This window comes from Loxodonta africana, chromosome 25 (genome assembly GCF_030014295.1).
Source record: "Loxodonta africana isolate mLoxAfr1 chromosome 25, mLoxAfr1.hap2, whole genome shotgun sequence".
Classification (NCBI taxonomy): domain Eukaryota; kingdom Metazoa; phylum Chordata; class Mammalia; order Proboscidea; family Elephantidae; genus Loxodonta; species Loxodonta africana.
Window position 1 is genome coordinate 7,378,892 of NC_087366.1, and position 21,154 is coordinate 7,400,045.

At 40.5% G+C, this 21,154-nt stretch overlaps 1 protein-coding gene across 10 annotated transcripts in view; it reads left to right on the plus strand.

Moving 5' to 3' along the window:
• Positions 1-21,154, plus strand: part of UCHL5 (ubiquitin C-terminal hydrolase L5) — a 63,144-nt gene that overhangs the window by 1,499 nt on the left and 40,491 nt on the right. The window lies entirely within an intron of this gene.

Sequence of the window (21,154 nt, forward strand, 5' to 3'; positions counted from 1 at the left end):
TGATCCTAGTTGCTCTCTCTATAATGTGACAACACACTCCATCCAGCTCATGTCCCATTCTGCTTTCTCATTTCACTTCCAGATGGGGCCTTGCCGATTTAGTCTCATGTATCTACTTGAACTAAAAAAGCACACTCTTCATGAGTATCATTTTATGTCTTACCCAGTGCCATCGAGTCGATTCCGACTCGTAGAGACCCTATAGGACAGAGTAGAACTGCCCCATAGAGTTTCCAAGGAGCGCCTGGCAGATTTGAACTGCCGACCCTTTGGTTAGCAGCCATAGCACTTAACCATTACGCCACCAGGGTTTCCTTTTATGTCTTATCCAAACCAAAAACCAAACCCATTGCGGTCGAGTTGATTCTGACTTACAGTGACCCTACAGGACAGAGTAGAATTGCCCCATAGGGTTTCCAAGGAGTGCCTGGTATATTTGAATTGCCACCCGTAGCTCTTAACCGCTCTGTCACCGGGGTTTCCATATGTCTTATAGTCCAGTCTAATCTCTGTCTGAAAAGTTGGCTTCGGGAACGGTTTTAGTTCTAGGTTAATGGAGAGTCCAGGGGCCATGTCTTCCGGGGTTCCTCCAGTCTCAGACCATTATGTCTGGTCTTTTTACTAGAATTTGAGTTCTGCACTCCACTTTTCTGCTGTTCTGTCAGGGATTCTCTGTTGTGTTCCCTGTTAGGGCGATCGTTGGTGGTAGCTGGGCGCCATCTAGTTCTTCTGGTCTCAGGCTGACGGGATTGGCAGTTTTTAAGGTGAATAAAGCATGACTGCTCTTGTAAAGAACTCACAAGCAAACAGTTATATGGTGTGCTGATTGCTTTGTTATCCCAAACCAAACCCACTGCCGTGGAGTCGATTCTGACTCATAGTGACCGTATAGGACAGAGAAGAACTGCCACATAGGGTTTCTAAGGCTGTAAATCTTTATCAAAGCAGAATGCCATATTTTTTTCCCAGAGTGGCTGCTGAGTTCGAGCCGACCTTTCAGCTAGCTGCCTAGTGCTTTAACCACTGCACTCCCAGGGCTCCCTTGCTATGTTATAGTATGTACGAAATGTTCTACAACACAGGTCATGGAAGAGCATGGGCAGAGGAAAAACGTGAACAGTAGTAATGTTAAAGTATACGGTTTAGGGAATAGCTAGCAAAGTGAAACAATGTAACCGTCTGGAGAAGTATTTGGTTCTAAAGCTGAAAAGATAAACTGAGGCCAGATTGTATGCCATATTGTGTAGTTTGGATTGCCCTGCAATCACAGGGGATTTAACTGTCACAGATATTTGAGTAGAATAATGACATGATTGTTTTTATAATTAAGAAGGGTGACTATGCTTGTAGTATACAGAGTGAATTGGAATGAAGTGAGAAAAGCTAGAAGTCTCTTAAAATGATCAAAGTCTGAGATGTTTGACCTTGCTTTAAGTAGTGGGTTAGACAGGAGAAGGTAGGTCAGTAGTTTTGCTAAATTAAAATCCACAGGAATGCTGACTGACTGGATATGGGGGAGAAGAGAGGTGAAATGACTATGGTTTCTAGCTTGGGTATCTTGTGTGAAGTACAAGTACAAGAGAAGCATAGGCTTGATGGGCAAGAAAACGGGTTCAGTTTGGGGCATACACTGAGTTTGAGATGTCTGCAGGTTAAGCTGTAAATTTTTATCTTCGAAACCTTAACTGTTACGACTTATTAAAGTTAACTTTGAGAAGTATTTTACGAGGTAAATTTGTTTAAGATAATCTAATCTGTTAACTGCTGTTGTATTGCTTTTCATATGTGCAGAAGATTGGAAATTGAAAATGATTTAACTGAAGTCATGCTCTTCAGAGTGGTATATAAGTGTATTTTCTGCACCTGCGTGTAAGAGCAGAAAAACTTTGCAAAAAGTTAAATGGTGGTAGTTTTACATCATCACCAGGTGCTTCAAAGAAAAAATTAGTTTATTCCAATATTTTCCTCTTTTCTCATGAATTTAAGAAGTTTTGAATTCATGGATTTAAAAAGTCTTTTGGAAATTCATTTGTTCAAAATTATAATTTATATTGTGGATGCTATTGTAAATTCATTTTAAAAGTTCAGCATTGGAGGGGAAATTATATGCAGTGAATATATAAATACAAACCTTGGTGAAAAGTAACATTATGGTATTAACTTTGTGGTATTCCGACTCATAGCGACCATATAGCACAGAGCAGAACTGTCCCATAGGGTTTCCAAGGCTGTAATCTTTATGGAAGAAGACTGCCACATCTTTCCCATGGAGCTGATGGTGGGTTTGAACCTCTGACCTTTTAGTTAGCAGCCAAGTGCCTAACCACTGTGCCAGCAGGCCTCTACAAGGAGGAAGTCTGGGATAATTTCATCATGCATAAAAACTGAGTTAAGGCAGATTTGCCTTTCTAGGCCAAGGTGGTGTTTGTTTCCTTAAACACTTGAGGGTCTGTTATCTTTGCCTTACTGTGGTGGCTTGTGTGTTGCTATGAGGCTTGAAGCTAGGCCACAGGTATTTTACATACCAGCAAGGCCACCCACATGGACAGGTTTCAGTGGAGCTTCTGGATCATAACAGACTAGGAAGAAAGGCCTGAGTATCTACTTCTGAAAATTAGCCAATGAAAACACTGTATAACAACAAAATATTGCCTAATACAGTCGTGAAAGATAAGCCCCCCAGGTTGGAAGGCAAATATGGCACAGGACCAGGCAATGTTTTGTTCTATTGTACGTAAGGTCGCCATAAGTTGGAGCCAACTCAGTTGCAGCTAGTAATACACCAAGATGTATGTCATCTTGTTTTGAGAAGAGAGGTAAGTTAATGCTTGACTTTCATAGAAGTATTTTCATGGCACCCCTGGAAGAAAGTGTTGTTTACAGTTGTTGGGGCCTCTAAAATGGGACCTGTTCCGTCATGGAGTACAAGTTGACAGTGCCTCCAATTTAGAGTTTCTAGTTCGGTGATTGAGGTTAGTCCTTGTTTTTGGAGAAACTGACTAAGGGCCATCGACGCAGTTTGTCCTGTTGCTCAAACCATCAGCCAAATCACATTTGCCCATGCGAAAGAATGACTGAAAATGGGGTTGGAGAAGGACCACCTGCTGGTGTTTTGCATGGGAGGTTCAGAAGTTGAGGCTATGCCTGCTGTTTATGATAAGACTTGTTTGTAAGGTTAAGAGGAATGGCAGTCAAAGTGTTGTCAAAGCATCTGGTAGGGACAGAAAACCTTGTTGTTGTGTGCATAGAAGACCTAACAGTCAATTCACAGTAAGGCACTGGCAACAGTTTAGGAGAACCCTACCAAAGTATTTTGCTGGGGAGGAAGATCCAGGTATATTTTTGAGAAAATTATTTTTGAAGTATATATATATATATATATATATATATATAGACCTACCAGTAGGTCAGTGCATATAAATACAATAAAATGTGTTAGTCCATAGATAAATATTTCAAAACTTATGTTGTTTACATTTTAGCACTCCCTTTCACTTTGGAGCGGTGTTCTGGTTTGGATGACAAATTATATGTTTACCCTATTTAAGACTCAGTTCAACTATCCATCAGAGTTTTTTGGATCAGCACAGATAGTAGTGATCTCTCCTACCTCCGAACTTCTAGAACACATCTTGTGTACATTTCTTATGCAGCCTATACATGCTTTACTGCCTTGGAGTCCTATGTGCTTATCTCCGACATTCTGAGGTTCTTAGGTATTGTGAGAATATTTTATTAATATGTATCTTTGCCAGGGCCTACTAACATGCTTGGCATTGAATTGTGTTTGGTAAATATCAGCATTTCATTAACTTTTTAAAGCCCCCTCCCCAATGTTTTACTTAATATAAAACCAGAAAACCAAACCCACTGCTGTTGAGTTGATTCCAACTCATAGCAACCCTACTGGACAAGAGTAGAACTGCCTCATAGGGTTTCCAAGGCTGTAAATTTTTATGAATACAGACTGCCACATCTTTCTACTGCAGAACAGCTGGTGGATTCGAAGCACTGACCTTTCGTTTGGCAGCCAAGCGCTTTAACCACTCCTTAATATAAGTATAAAAGGACCCTATATTAATTGATTCCTTTGTTTAGTGTTTAATACTTTGTGTGCCTTACAAGAATCTTGTGGGTTGGATAAAGCAAGGTAGAATCCTTGGTTTATACATGAGGAGAGTGAGACTCAAAGAAATTGTGTTTTTGCTCAAGGTTAAGAACTACAAGGCAGTGTTTAGAGCCCACGTCTCATGAATCATTGCTTACTTCTCTTCCGTTATACCGTGCTTTCTTAGATATTGATAAAGGGATTTTGCTTTATAGATGCTAACAACTGAACACTGTGCCTTCCTCCGAAAAGGTGTGTATGTGTTTAACACGGGGTTGTGTAAGCGCGTCACCACCTGAAATTATACCTTTGCAGAAGATTTTGGGACACTTATTCAGCGACGTTTTTGTTTTGGTATGATATGTAGGATTTTTATTGTTTGACCTTTTTTTTTTTAAATCATACTTTAGACGAAGTTTTATAGAACAGGCTAGCTTCTCATTAAATAATCAGTACACAAGTTGTTTTGTGACATTGGTTGCCAACCCTACGACATGTCAGTGCTCTTCCCTATTTGACCTTGGGTTCTCTATTCCCAGCTTTCCTGTCCCCTCCTGCCTTCTTTTCCTTGTCCCTGGGCTGGTGTGCCCATTTAGTTTTGTTTTGTTTTATGGGCCTGTCTAATATTTGGCTGAAGGGTGAAGCCAGGATTGACTTCATTACTGAGCTAAAGGGTGTCCGGGGGCCATACTCTCGGGGTTTCTCCAGTCTCTGTCAAACCGGTAAGCCTGGTCCTTTTTTGTGAGTTAGAATTTTGTTCTACAGTTTTCTCCAGCTCTGACTGGGACCCTCTATTGTGATCCCCACCAGAGCAGTCTGTGGTGGTAGCTGGGCACCATCTAGTTTTGCTGGACTCAGTCTTGTGGTGGCTGTAGTACTTGTGATCCATTAGTCCATTGGACTATACATTCCCTTACGTCTTTGGTTTTCTTCATTCTCCCTTGCTCCAGATGTGGTGAGACCAGTGGAGTATCTTAGATACCCGATCACAAGCTTTCAAGACCCCAGACGCTAATCACCAAAGTAGAATGTAGAACATTTTCCTTATAAATGTTTGACCATTTTTTACTATTGATTTCCAGTACACCTTCTCCTCGCTTATTATCGCATTATCAGATATTTTGCATGTATGACTATAGTAAAAAATCTACTATCCAAATATTTTGAGCATTAATGATATTTGTCTGGCAGTAACGAATGCCGAGGTGTGAGGTGAGAGTAAGGCTAGCTTGATGGTAAAGGATATATGTCAATTTGGCTGAATCGTAATTCTCAGTGATTTGGCAGTTACGTCATGATGTAACTTGGCAGTTATATAGTGATGTGTAGTCGCCCTCCATTTTGTGATTTGGTGTGGTCAGCCTCCATTTTCGCATAACACTGATTTTACAAAACAATCTGGTCTTTGGAACCCAACTATGTCAATAAGTGAGGAGAGGATGTAGTAATAGCCAATGTTAATAATTGCTTTGATGTCCTTTTGTGCCCTTCCTGAGACTAAATATCTAGATTCACATTTGTAAGGATTTTCCAACTTGATGTGTGAATATCTATCAACCTGTTGATAGACATTCAGATTGTATCCAGTTCATTTCCACCATAAATTATGTAGTAGCTCTCCTTGTACTCTCCTAGGAAACCCTATGGGGTCGCTGTGAGTTGGAAACGACTCAATAGCACTATTTTTTTTTTTTCTCCTTGTACATGTGTTTTTAATACCAGAGCAGGCACTTAATAGTTATTAGTTGAACAGGACAAATTGAGGCACAGAATGGTCTGAATGCTTAGTCACAGAGTTGCTTGATGTCATGGATTGAATTATGTCTCCTCAAAAATGTGTGTGTCAATTTGGCTGGGCCACGATTCCAGGTATTGTATAATTTTCCTATGTGTTGTAAATCTTCCCTCTGTGATGTTAATGAGGGAGGATGGGCGGCAGTTGCCTCAGTGAGGCAGGACTCCATCTAAAAGATTGGATTGTGTCTTGAGGCAATCTCTTGAGATATAAAAGGGGACCGCATACCACCAAGAAAGCAGTGCTGGAGGTAGAGTGTGTCCTATGGACCGGGGTCCCTGCGTGAAGAAGCTCCTAGTTCTGGGGAAGATTGATGAGAAGGCCAACAGAGAAGAGAAAGCTTTCCCCTGGAGCTGATGCCCTGAATTTGGACTTTTAGCCTACTTTACTGTGAGGAAATAAACTTCTCTTTATTAAAAGCATCCACTTGTGGTATTCCTGTGCAGAAACACTAGATGACTAAGACATCATCTCTTTGAAGTGGCGGTGTATTTGATTAAGTAACTGGGTACTGTACCCTAACCGGAGCCCTGGTGGCATCGTGGTTAAGCGTTTGACTGCCAACCAAAAGGTTGGCAGTTCGGTCGGCAGTTTGAATCCACCAGCTGCTGCTTGGAAACCCTGTGGGGCAATTCTACTCTGTTCTATAGGGTCACTGTGAGTCGGGATCAAGGCGATGGCAATGGTTTTTTTTTTTTTTTCTTTTTAAGACCCCAACCTAGTGAACACATAATATTAGCTATCACAGTCTGTCCCTTGTCAACTTGGCATCCAAACACATCTCCGTAAACCACACTTAATCTCCAAATAAAGACAATAACAAAGTCATATTTCTGCCAACATGATACAACTATTCTGTGTACAGTTGAAAACACACTAAACCTTTCCTTCAGAAGAGGATGGGAAGTCCTTAATCATTCTTCATTCATCTTGATGTCCTGTAACTTAAATATTATGAAGTAAGGATAACTGTTAAGGCATGTTATGTCTGGAAGCTGGAAGCTGTGCCACCCATATTTCAAATGCCTGCAGTGTTGCCTGATTAGGGTCCGTGCCCTGCAGCAGTCAAGCTAATGAAATGTACTCCAAGTAAGAAAGAGTGAGAAAGTTTATTTAGGAGGTGTCTACCATCAGTAATCCGACAGTAACACAGACTGTATGGAGTCCCAAAAAGCAATTTTACGTTAGAGCTTATATAAGATTAAAAAGTGCCTTTGTAGCCCACAGATGGCATGGCCAGAGGAGTTATTCATTACAAGGTAATGACAAGAGACTATAAGACTAAAGAGGTACATGTTGAACATCTCCTTAACAGGCTGAAGATATTCCTGTCAGACACCTGGGCTCTGAACTCCCTGTAGGGGGTTGTAAGTCACAGGTGGTCCGACAGAACAAAACAAAGTTATTAGTAGCAGATAAAAACAAAGAACAAAGTTATTTACATCAGCTGGGAACAGTCATTAACAGGTACGTGGAAAGGAGAAGGCAGGCAGACGAAGGAGAAGAACTTATTATTGTGGCATTAGTTATGTCAGGCTCTCAGTCGCCCATTTTGAAAGGGAGAAAACATGCTGGGGACTATTAGAGTCACAGCAGGATCACCGATGGTGGACAGATTTCAGTGGGGCTTCCAGGCTAAGACAGACGGAAGAAGGACCTGGCAATCTACTTTTGAAAAAATTGGCCAGTGAAAACCTTATGAATAGCAGTGAAACATTATCAATACATCTTATGTAAGGGGTAAGAGAAGGAAGAAAAGGTATTTGTTATCTATATGTACAACAAATATAATTATAACACAGTAAGGAACACTCATAACAGCTATAAACCTTGTTTCTGCAAACTGGTCATGTGGTTATAGCTGGTATTATAACTACCTTCTTCCATTATCAATTCCACATTCCCTTTGCCCTCAGCAAGCACCTCTGCTGGTCACGGTTCTTTGCCTGGCGAAGTGACCCAAACTTTCATTTTTGAGAAGCCTGGGTCATTAGTTCTTCCTGAAATTGTTGCTGAAGTTTTCCATTGACTTTAATCACAGACATGGTAGTACTGAGAGACGTCCTAAGGGATCTCCTGTGTTCCAGACATACCCTTCCTTACCTCCATTGTGTAGTACCAGCCCAATTTCTGCACACTAATCAGAATCAGCAACTCCAGACAGTACAATAACTCTCTTCTTTGGCCAATTCAGGAGCATGAGCAGCCCAAAGTGACCTCGTGGCAGTCTTAACTTCTACTTCAAGGGAATCAGTATGTGTTGCTTAGTGGAAGCATTTCTCCCTTTAGAACTAAGACTTTTAGATCACAGACCGTAAGACTGTGGGACAAAGCGAAAATTTCGCTAGTGGATCACTAGGGGTGATACTGAGTGGTGCCACTCCCATTTCCACCCCTTGATTCCTGGACCTTTGAATCCTGGCTATGGGAGAAACCACACTATATATTGGACACTGATTTAGAGCCTATATAGCCTCCTGGGGACCTGTAAGTTGTCGCCACCTAGCTGGCACTGTAACTGAGCCTGCGAGAGGTCGTTCCACCATTATATCAAGCCAGCTGCTTCATGGGGAACATGGTTAAGACCAGTGAATTCCGTGAGCATGGGCCCACTGCCAAACTTAATTTGCTGGGAAGTGAGTTCCTTAATCAGAAGCAATGTTATGTGGAATAAGGCATTCCGAAAGTACACAGACGGTAATTTTGGCAGAAGCATTGCATGTTGTTAGGTGTCATCGATTTGGTCCAACTCATAGTAACCCTGTGTACAACAGAACAAAATGCTGCCCAGTCCTGCGCTGTCCTCACAGTTGTTGCTATGTTTCAGCCTATTGTTGTAGACACTATGTCATTCCATCTCATTGAAGGTCTTTTTCTTTTTTGCTGACCCTCTACTTTACCGGGCATGTTGTCCTTCTCCAGGGACTGGTCCCTCCTGATAACGTGTCCAAACTACGTGAGATGAAGTTTCACTGTCCTTGTTTCTAAGGAGCATTCTGGCTGTACTTCTTCGAGGACGGATTTGTTCACACTTTTGGCGGTCCGGTATATTGAATATTCTTTGCCAGCACTACAATTCAGAGGCATCATGTCTTTGGCCTTCCTTATTTATTGCCCAGCTTTTGCACGCATATGAGGTGATTGAAAACACCATGGATTGGGTCAGGCACACCTTAGACCTTAAAGTGACATCTTTGCTTTTTAACACTTTAAAAAGTGGTCTTTTGCAGCAGATTTGCCCAGTGCAATGTGTTGTTTGATTTCTTGCCTACTGCTTCCATGGGCTGTGTTTGTGGAGCCAAGTAAAATGAAATTCTTGACAACTTGAGTCTTTTCTGTGTTTATCATGATGTTGCTTATTGGTCCAGTTGTGAGGAGTTTTGTTTTCTTTATGTTGAGGTGTAATCCATACTGAAGGCTGTGGTCTTTGATCTTCATCAGTGTTTCAAGTCTTCTTCACTTTGAGCAAGCAAGGATGTGTCATCTGCATAACGCAGGTTGTTAATGAGGCTTCCTCCAATTCCGATGCCCTGTTCTTCCTCATAGAGTCCAGCTTCTTGGATTGGCTCAGCATATGGATTGAATAAGTATGGTGAAGGATACAACTCTGGTGCACAGCCTTTCTGACTTTAAACTATATAGTATTCCTTTGTTCTGTTCGAATGACTGTCTCTTGATCTATGTACAGGTTCCTCATAAGCATAATTAAGTGTTCTGGAATTCCCATTCTTCACAATATTATCCATAATTCATTGTGTGTAGGGAAGGCAAATTTGTATCCAGTGTGAAGTGTTTATTCCAGTAAGAATAAAGAACTGTCCCTTCCATGATGGAAGCCATCTAATGTAGGCAACCAGCGAGCAGGTAACTGGCTGATCACCCTGAAGAATAGTGCCATATCAGGGACTAGTGAGTCTCTGCTATTAGCATATTGGGCACTCAACAGTGGCTATAGCCAGGTTGGCCTTGGTGAGTGGAAATTCATGTTTCTGAGTCCATGCATAACCTCTATCCCTGCTACCACTGCCACTTTGTTCTTGAGCCCATTGGGCAGTGATAGGAGTGGCTGGAGAAAGAGACTGACTGGTATCTACTGAATTGATCATCCTATCTACTTGATTATTAAAATCCCCCTCTGCTGAGGTCACCCTTCGGTGAGCATTCACACGGACACAAATATTCTCCAACTTTTGCCCATTCAGAGAATTTTGTGCACATATTTTTTCCCAGACCTCCTTGTCACCAATTTCCCAATCATATTCCAGCTAAGTTCCTGACCATGCAGTCAGACCAGTGGCCACAGCCCATAAATTGGAATACAGTTGCACATTTGGCCACTTATCCTTTTAAGCAAAATGGACCAGCAGGTGCACTGCTTAAAGTTCTGCCCCCTGGGAAGATTTCTGTTCACCACTGTCCTTCAGTGATGTTTCAGAAAAGAACTGTAGTGCTGCAGCTGTCTTCTTTCGGGTGGTGCTTGCGTATCATGGAGTACTGTCTGTAAACTAGGTCTGAGTATTTCTCTTTAGTCAACTGATTGTAGGAAACTCCCCATGTGGCCATAAGTGCAGATTGGGACAGAGAAGGTAATGTAGCAGGAGTGGAGGTATGGACATTTGGGTAGCTTTTTCATTGTAACTTACTTGTTCAAGCCTGATCTTGTATATGTTACTTCCATTTGATGGTGGAGTGCTACTGTGTATACCCAGCTTTATGGCATATTGGGTGAAACAATGCCCAGTTTGTGATGAGCAGCTCAGATTGCATGATAACGTGGTGGCTAAGCCTTCAGTTTCTACTGAGGCCCCGTAGCAATCCAAAAGCCCTTTCTCAGAAGGAGAGTAGTTATCCACAGAGGGTCTTTGCTGTGGTTCACCAATTGGGGGCCTGCCAAAGGCTCCAGACAGCGTCTCTCTCTGCCACTGCCACTTCAAGCACCATTGGATCAGCTGGATCATATGGCCCAAATTGTGGAGCAGTTTGTACAGCAGCCTGGGCATGTTGTAAAACTGTCTCTTCTGAGCCTCACCAAAAACTTGCAGCTTTTCGGGTCACTCAGTCAATGGGCTGAAGTAGCACACTCAAATGAGGAATGTGTTGCTTCCAAAATCCAAAGAACCCTACTAAGCGTTGTGCTGCTTTTTTGTTTGTATGAGGTACCAAATGCAACAACTTATCCTACACTTTAGATGGGATATCTCAACATGCCCCCACAGCACTGGACCACTAGCTATTTCACTGTGGTAGAAGGCCCTTGAATTTTTGTCTGATTTATTTCCCACCTCTGACATGCACATGTCTTACCAATAAATCTAGAGTAGTTGCTACTCTTTGCTCATTAGGTCCAATCAGCATAATGCCATCAATGTAATCAGTGTCATATTTTGTGAAGGGAAAAGTGATCAAGGTCCCTGCAGACTAAATTAAGACATAAGGCTGGAGAGTTAATGTACCCCTAAGGTAGGACAATGAAGGTGTATTGCCAGCCGAAAGCAAACTGCTTCTAGTGGTCTTTACTAACAGGTATTCAGAAAAAAGCATTTGCCAGATCAGTACCTGCATACCAGATATCAGAAGATGTGTTGTTCTACCAGTGAAATCATATCTGGAAAAGTAGCTACAGTTAGAGTCACTACCTGGTTAAGATGAGAACCTTGTCTCATCAGTGTTCGATTCTCCTACTCTCACTGCCGTGGAGTAGATTTCGAACCATAGCGACTCTGTAGGACAGAGTAGAGCTGCCCCATGGGGTTTCCAAGGCTGTAAATCTTTACAGAAGTATACTGCTACATCTTTCTCCTGTGGAGCAGCTGGTGGATTCGAACTGCCAGCCTTTCGATTAGCTGGCAAGAGCTTTAACCACTGTGCCACCAGGGATCTTACTGTTTGATTAGGATATGATATTTTGTGGTGATAGTTTGTGTATCTTTGTTGCTACATCATGCCATGGACTAACAGTGTCCTCTAATCAGCTATGATAATGTGTTTCAGAAACCCCAGGACCAATTCAGAAAATATATTTTAAGATTTTGTTCCTCTTGAACCATTTTTGGTAAAAAATCTATATCATTCAGGGTTCTCCAGAGAAACAGAATTAGTAACAGATAAATGGACGTACACACACACATATCAAGAAATTTATTTTAAGGAATTGACTTACATGACTGTGGGAACTGGAAAGTGTGAAATTTGTGGGGCAGACGGTCAGGCGGTAATCTCCTTTACTTAAAGTAAGTGATTGTGCATGTTGATCACAACTACAAAATACCTTCACAGCAACACCTAGATAGTGTTTGATTAAATAGCTGGGTATTTTATCACATGATGAGATTTTACAAAACCAATGACTTCTTCATTGGAAATACCTTTTTTCAACAAAATAAACAGTGGCTATACATGTGGGGCTCACCAAATGGAATACACAGGAATCAACACCGACTACATCTATGGAAAGAGACGATGGAAAAGCTCAATATTGTCAGTCAGAACAAGGCCAGGGGCCAACTGCAGAGCAGACCATCAATTGCTCATATGAAAGTTCAGCTTGAAGCTGAAGAAAATTAAAACAAGTCCACAAGAGCGAAAGTACAACCTTGAGTATATCCCACTTAAATTTAGAGACCATCTCAAGAATAGATTTGACTTATTGAAAACTGATGACTGAAGACCAGACTAGTTGTGGGATGACATCAAGGACATCATACGTGAAGAAAGCAAAGACGTCATTAAAAAGACAGGAAAGAAAGAAAAGACCAGAACGGATGTCAGAAGAGACTCTGAAACTTGTTCTTGAATGTATAGTAGCTAATGTGAAAGGAAGAAATGCTAAAGTAAAAGAGCTGAGCAGAAGATTTCAAAGGGTGGTTCAAGAAGACAAAGTATTATAATGAAATGTGCAAAAACCTGGAGTTAGAAACCAAAAGGGAAGAACACGCTTGGCATTTCTGAAGCTGAAAAAACTGAACAAAAAAACCCAAAAATTCAAGCCTCAAGTTGCAATATTGAAGAATTCTGTGGACAAAAACACTGAATGATGCAGAAACCATCAAAAGAAGATGAAAGGAATACCCGGAGTCACTGTACCAAAAAGAAATGGTCGAAGTTCAGCTGTTTCAGGAGGTAGCATCTGATCAAGAACTGATGGTACAGAAGGAAGAAGTCCAAGCTGCACTGAAGGCACTGGTGAAGAACAAGGCTTCAGGAATAGATGAAATACCAATTGAGATATTTCAACAATTGGATGCAGCACTGGAGACGCTCACTTGTCTATGCCAAGAAATTTGGAAGACAGCTACCTGGCCAACTGGTACAGGTCCATATTTGTGCCCATTCCAGTGTGACCCAACGGAATCTGGAAATTATTGAACAATATCATTAATATCACATGCAAGTAAAATTTTCCAGAAAATGATTCAAAAGTGTGCAGCAGTACATCAACAGGAACTGCCAGAAATTCAAGCCAGATTCAGAAGAGGACATGGAACACGGGAAATCATTACAGATGGAGATGGGTCTTGGTTGAAAGCAGAGAATACCGGGAAGGTGTTTTCCTGTGTTTTATTGACTATACATAGGCGTTTAACTGTGTGGATCATAACAATTTATGGATAACATTGAGAAGGATGGGGATTCCAGAAGACTTAATTGTGCTCATGCTGAACCTGTACATAGATCAAGAGGCAGTTGTTTGAACAGAACAAGGGGCTACTGTTGCATGGTTTAAGATCAGGAAAGGCGTGAGTCAGGGTTGTTTCCTTTCACCATACTTACTCAATCTGTATGCTGAGCAGATAATCCAAGAAGCTGGACTATATGAAGAACAGGGCATCAGAATTGGAGGAAGACTACAGCCTTCAGTATGGATTACACCTTAACAGCGAGAACAAAAATCCTCACAACTGGACCAACCAACAGCATCATGATAAACGGAGAAAAGATTGAAGTTGTCAAGGATTTCAGTTTACTTGGATCCACAATCAATGCCCATGGAAGCAGCAGTCAGGAAATAAATCGACTTATTGCATTGGGCAAATCTGCTGCAAAAGACCTCTTTAACGTGTTAAAAAGTGAAGATATCACTTTGAGGACTAAGGTGCACCTGACCCAAGTCATGGTTATTTCCAGTTGCCTCATGCTTGCAAGTCCTGGAACATAAATAAGGAAGATGGAAGAAGAATTGATGCCTTTGAATTATGGTGTTGGTGAAGAATAGTGAATATACCGTGGAATGTCTGAAGAGTGAACAAATCTTTCTTGGAAGAAATACAGCCGGAGTGCTCCTTAGATGGGAGGATGTTGAGACTACTTGTCACGTACTTTGAGCATATTACCAGGAGGGACCAGTCTCTAGAGAAGGACATCATACTTGATAAAGTAGAGGGTCAGTGAAAAAAAGAAGACCCTCAACAAGATGGAGTGACAGAGTGGCTACAGCAGTGGGCTCAAACATAGCAATGATTGTAAGGATGGCGGAGGACTGGGTAGTGTTTTGTTCTGTTGTATATAGGGTTGCTATGAGTCAGAACTGTGTCCTATAGGGTTGCTATGAGTCGGAATCAACTCGACGGCACTGGGTTCTGAGTCTTATGAGTCAGAACTGACTGGATGGCACCTAATAAGAACAACATACCCTAATCAAGTTGACATATAAAATAATCCATCATATTAGGTATAGCAGATTTTGGCAAGTCATTTAATATCCCTTATCCTGCCTCTTCCATAAAATAGTTGCCTTTGTTGATGGTGGCTGCCCTATGCACTGTAGGATGTTTAATGGTCTCTCTCATCTTTCCCCCTAGATGCCAGTAACAACCCCACCCTTACACCCCATAACCCCTTTGCCATCGAGTTGATTCTGACTCACAGTGACCCTATAGAACAGAATATAACTGCCTTGTAGGGTTTCCAAGGAGCAGCTGGTGGATTTGAACTGCTAGCCTTTTGGTTAGCAGCCAACCACTTAACCGTTGCACCAGCAGGGCTTCCCTCCCCCTCATAGAGACAATAAAAAATGTGTCCAGGTAACATTGCCACATGTACCCTTTGTGGCAAAATTACCCTGGTTGGGAACAACTGCCCTAGAGATATAGTTAATAGACGACATTTAAGTGCCGAGTGAGGGAAGTGACTATGAAGTAGTTGGAAATACAGATCTGGAATTTTAAGAAAAGGATGAGAACTAAAGATAGAATTTAAAAGCATTGTTAAGTAGTAATTGTTTGCTTTCTTAAGGGGAGGGTGAAAAAAAGTTTATAGTAAGAAAAAAAGAGGACAAAGGGCAGAGTAGGGGGAACTAACAGTTTAGAGAAAAAGTGAATGAATAGAAGTCAGAGATTGAGAGAAACCGAGATTTGTAGGGTGGTGATACAATGCACATAAACGCTTGGATTTTTCTTTTTTTTAAATAAAAGTAATACACTGTCATTGTAAATAATTAGGAACTATTTTATTATAGAAAGTAATAGAATTTGGCTGTGAGCTTTATCAGCTTTTACCATTTTGTTATGTCTTTCTGCCCCCCAGTGTCCTTTTTTTTTTTAATAACTTTTATTAAGCTTCAAGTGAACGTTTACAAATCCAATCAGTCTGTCACGTATAAGTTTACATACATCTCACTCCCTACTCCCACTTGCTCTCCCCCTCTTGAGTCAGCCCTTCCAGTCTCTCCTTTCTTGACAATTTTGCCGGCTTCCCTCTCTCTCTATCCTCCCATCCCCCCTCCAGACATGAGTTGCCAACACGATCTCAAGTGTCCACCTGATATAATTAGCTCACTCTTCATCAGCGTCTCTCTCCCACCCGCTGACCAGTCCCTTTCATGTCTGATGAGTTGTCTTCAGGAATGGTTCCTGTCCTGTGTCAACTGAAGGTCTGGGGAGCATGGCCGCCGGGATTCCTCCAGTCTCAGTCAGACCATTAAGTTTGGTCTTTTTATGAGAATTTGGGGTCTGTATCCCACTGATCTCCTGCTCCCTCAGGGGTCCTCTGCTGTGCTCCCTGTCAGGGCAGTCATCGATTGTGGCCGGGCACCAACTAGTTCTTCTGGTCTCAGGATGATGTAGGTCTCTGGTTCATGTGGCCCTTTCTGTCTCTTGGGCTCTTAGTTGTCGTGTGGCCTTGGTGTTCTTCATTTTCCTTTGCTCCAGGTGGGTTGAGACCAATTGCTGCATCTTAGATGGCCGCTTGTTAGCATTTAAGACCCCAGACGCCACATTTCAAAGTGGGATGCAGAATGATTTCATAATAGAATTATTTTGCCAATTGACTTGGAAGTCCCCGCAAACCATGTTCCCCAGACCCCCGCACTTGCTCCGCTGACCTTTGAAGCATTCATTTTATCCCAGAAACTTCTTTGCTTTTGGTCCAGTCCAACTGAGCTGACCTTCCATGTATTGAGTGTTGTCTTCCCTTCACCTAAAGCAGTTCTTATCTACTGATTAATCAATAAAAAACCCTCTCCCTCCCTCCCTCCCTCCCCCCCTCGTAACCACAAAAGTATGTGTTCTTCTCAGGTTTACTATTTTTCAAGATCTTATAATAGTGGTCTTATACAATATTTGTCCTTTTGCCTCTGACTAATTTCGCTCAGCATAATGCCTTCCAGGTTCCTCCATGTTATGAAATGTTTCACAGATTCGTCACTGTTCTTTATCGATGCGTAGTATTCCATTGTGTGAATATACCACAATTTATTTACCCATTCATCCGTTGATGGACACCTTGGTTGCTTCCAACTTTTTGCTATTGTAAACAGAGCTGCAATAAACATGGGTGTGCATATATCTGTTTGTATGAAGGCTCTTGTATCTCTAGGGTATATTCCTAGGAGTGGGATTTCTGGGTTGTATGGTAGTTCTATTTCTAACTGTTTAAGATAACGCCAGATGGATTTCCAAAGTGGTTGTACCATTTTACATTCCCACCAGCAGTGTATGAGAGTTCCAATCTCTCTGCAGCCTCTCCAACATTTATTATTTTGTGTTTTTTGGATTAATGCCAGCCTTGCTGGAGTGAGATGGAATCTCATCGTAGTTTTAATTTGCATTTCTCTAATGGCTAATGATCGAGAGCATTTTCTCATGTATCTGTTGGCTGCCTGAATATCTTCTTTAGTGAAATGCGTGTTCATATCCTTTGCCCACTTCTTGATTGGGTTGTTTGTCTTTTTGTGGTTGAGTTTTGACAGAATCATGTAGATTTTAGAGATCAGGCGCTGGTCGGAGATGTCATAGCTGAAAATTCTTTCCCAGTCTGTAGGTGGTCTTTTTACTCTTTTGGAGAAGTCTTTAGATGAGCATAGGTGTTTGATTTTTAGGAGCTCCCAGTTATCGGGTTTCTCTTCATCATTTTTGGTAATGTTTTGTATTCTGTTTATACCTTGTATTAGGGCTCCTAGGGTTGTCCCAATTTTTTCTTCCATGATCTTTATCGTTTTAGTCTTTATGTTTAGGTCTTTGATCCACTTGGAGTTAGTTTTTGTGCATGGTGTGAGGTATGGGTCCTGTTTCATTTTTTCGCAAATGGATATCCAGTTATGCCAGCACCATTTGTTAAAAAGGCTATCTTTTCCCCAGTTAATTGACACTGGTCCTTTGTCAAATATCAGCTGCTCATACGTGGATGGATCTATGTCTGGGTTCTCAATTCTGTTCCATTGGTCTATGTGTCTGTTGTTGTACCAGTACCAGGCTGTTTTGACTACTGTGGCTGTATAATAGGTTCTGAAGTCAGGTAAGGTGAGACCTCCCACTTTTTCTTTTTCAGTAGTGCTTTGCTTATCCGGGGCTTCTTTCCCTTCCATATGAAATTGGTTATTTGTTTCTCTATGCCCTTAAAATATGACATTGGAATTTGGATTCGAAGTGCGTTGAATGTATAGATGGCTTTTGGTAGAATAGACATTTTTACTATGTTAAGTCTTCCTATCCATGAGCAGGGTATGTTTTTCCACTTAAGTATGTCCTTTTGAATTTCTTGTAGTAGAGCTTTGTAGTTTTCTTTGTATAGGTCTTTTACATCCTTGGTAAGATTTATTCCTAAGTATCTTCTTGGGGGCTACTGTGAATGGTATTGATTTGGTTATTTCCTCTTCGGTGTTCTTTTTGTTGATGTAGAGGAATCCAAGTGATTTTTGTATGTTTATTTTATAAGCTGAGACTCTGCCAAACTCTTCTATTAGTTTCAGTAGTTTTCTGGAGGATTCCTTAGGGTTTTCTGTGTATATAATCATGTCATCTGCAAATAGTGATAACTTTACTTCTTCCTTGCCGATCTGGATACCTTTTATTTCTTTGTCTAGCCTAATTGCCCTGGCTAGGACTTCCAACACGATGTTGAATAAGAGCGGTGATAAAGGGCATCCTTGTCTGGTTCCCGTTCTCAAGGGAAATGCTTTCAGGTTCTCTCCATTTAGAGTGATATTGGCTGTTGGCTTTGCATAGATGCCCTTTATTATGTTGAGGAATTTTCCTTCAATTCCTATTTTGGTAAGAGTTTTTATCATGAATGGGTGTTGGACTTTGTCAAATGCCTTTTCTGCATCCATTGATAAGATCATGTGGTTTTTGTCTTTTGTTTTATTTATGTGATGGATTACATTAATGGTTTTTCTGATATTAAACCAGCCTTGCATACCTGGTATAAATCCCACTTGATCAGGGTGAATTATTTTTTTGATGTGTCGTTGGATTCTATTGGCTAGAATTTTGTTGAGGATTTTTGCATCAATGTTCATGAGGGATATAGGTCTATAATTTTCTTTTTTTGTAATGTCTTTACCTGGTTTTGGTATCAGGGAGATGGTGGCTTCATAGAATGAGTTGGGTAGTATTCCGTCATTTTCTATGCTTTGGAATACCTTTAATAGTAGTGGTGTTAACTCTTCTCTGAAAGTTTGGTAGAACTCTGCAGTGAAGCCGTCCGGGCCAGGGCTTTTTTTTGTTGGGAGTTTTTTGATTACCGTTTCAATCTCTTTTTTTGTTATGGGTCTATTTAGTTGTTCTACTTCTGAATGTGTTAGTTTAGGTAGGTAGTGTTTTTCCAGGAATTCATCCATTTCTTCTAGGTTTTCAAATTTGTTAGAGTACAATTTTTCATAATAATCTGAAATGATTCTTTTAATTTCATTTGATTCTGTTGTGATGTGGTCCTTCTCATTTCTTATTCGGGTTATTTGTTTCCTTTCCTGTATTTCTTTAGTCAGTCTAGCCAATGGTTTATCAATTTTGTTAATTTTTTCAAAGAACCAGCTTTTGGCTTTGTTAATTCTTTCAATTGTTTTTCTGTTCTCTAATTCATTTAGTTCAGCTCTAATTTTTATTATTTGTTTTCTTCTGGTGCCTGATGGATTCTTTTGTTGCTCAGTTTCTATTTTTTCAAGTTTTCAGGACAGTTCTCTGGTTTTGGCTCTTTCTTCTTTTTGTATGTGTGCATTTATCGATATAAATTGGCCTCTGAGCACTGCTTTTGCTGTGTCCCAGAGGTTTTGATAGGAAGTATTTTCATTCTCGTTGCTTTCTATGAATTTCCTTATTCCCTCCTTGATGTCTTCTATAACCCAGTCTTTTTTCAGGAGGGTATTGTTCATTTTTCAAGTATTTGATTTCTTTTCCCTAGTTTTTCTGTTATTGATCTCTAGTTTTATTGCCTTGTGGTCTGAGAAGATGCTTTGTAATATTTCGATGTTTTGGACTCTGCAAAGGTTTGTTTTATGACCTAATATGTGGTCTATTCTAGAGAATGTTCCATGTGCGCTAGAAAAAAAAGTATATTTTGCAGCAGTTGGGTGGAGAGTTCTGTATAAGTCAATGAGGTCAAGTTGGTTGATTGTTGTAATTAGATGTTCCGTGTCTCTATTGAGCTTCTTACTGGATGTCCTGTCCTTCTCCGAAAGTGGTGTGTTGAAGTCTCCTACTATAATTGTGGAGGTATCTATCTCGCTTTTCAATTCTGTTAAAATTTGATTTATGTATCTTGCAGCCCTGTCATTGTGTGCATAAATATTTAATATGGTTATGTCTTCCTGATCAATTGTCCCTTTTATCATTATATAGTGTCCTTCTTTATCCTTTGTGGTGGATTTAAGTCTAAAGTCTATTTTGTCAGAAATTAATATTGCTACTCCTCTTCTTTTTTGCTTATTGTTTGCTTGATATACTTTTTTCCATCGTTTGAGTTTTAGTTTGTTTGTGTCTCTAAGTCTAAGGTGTGTCTCTTGTAGGCAGCATATAGATGGATCGTGTTTCTTTATCCAGTCTGTGACTCTCTGTCTCTTTACTGGTGCGTTTAGTCCATTTACATTCAGGGTAATTATAGATAAATAAGTTTTTAGTGCTGTCATTTTGATGCCTTTTTATGTGTGTTGTTGACAATTTCATTTTTCCACATACTTTTTTGTGCTGAGGCGTTTTTCTTAGTAAATTGTGAGATCCTCATTTTCATAGTGCGTGACTTTATGTTAGTTGAGTCGTTACGTTTTTCTTGGTTTTTATCTTGAGTTATGGAGTTGTTATACCTTTTTGTGGTTACCTTATTATTTACCCCTATTTTTCTAAGTAAAAACCTAACTTGTATCGTTCTATATCGCCTTTTATCACTCTCCATATGGCAGTTCAATGCCTCCTGTATTTAGTCCCTCTTTTTGATTATTGTGATCTTTTACCTATTGACTTCCATGATTCCCTGTTATGTGTATTTTTTTTTTAATTAATCTTAATTTGTTTGTTTCTGTGATTTCCCTATTTGAGTTGATATCAGGACGCTCTGTTTTGTGACCTTGTGTTGTGCTGATATCTGATATTACTGGTTCTCTGACCAAACAATATCCTTTAGTATTTCTTGTAGCTTTGGTTTGGTTTTTGCAAATTCTCTAAACTTGTGTTTGTCTGTAAATATCTTAATTTCGCCTTCATATTTCAGAGAGAGTTTTGCCAGATATATGATCCTTGGCTGACAGTTTTTCTCCTTCAGTGTTGTGTATATGTCGTCCCATTCCCTTCTTGCCTGCATGGTTTCTGCTGAGTAGTCAGAACATATTCTTATTGATTCTCCCTTGAAGGAAACCTTTCTTTTCTCCCTGGCTGCTTTTAAAATTTTCTGTTTATCTTTGGTTTTGGTGAGTTTGATGATAATATGTCTTGGTGTTTTTCTTTTTGTATCAATCTTAAATGGGGTTCGATGAGCATCTTGGATAGATATCCTTTCGTCTTTCATGATGTCAGGGAAGTTTTGTGTCAGGAGTTCTTCAACTATTT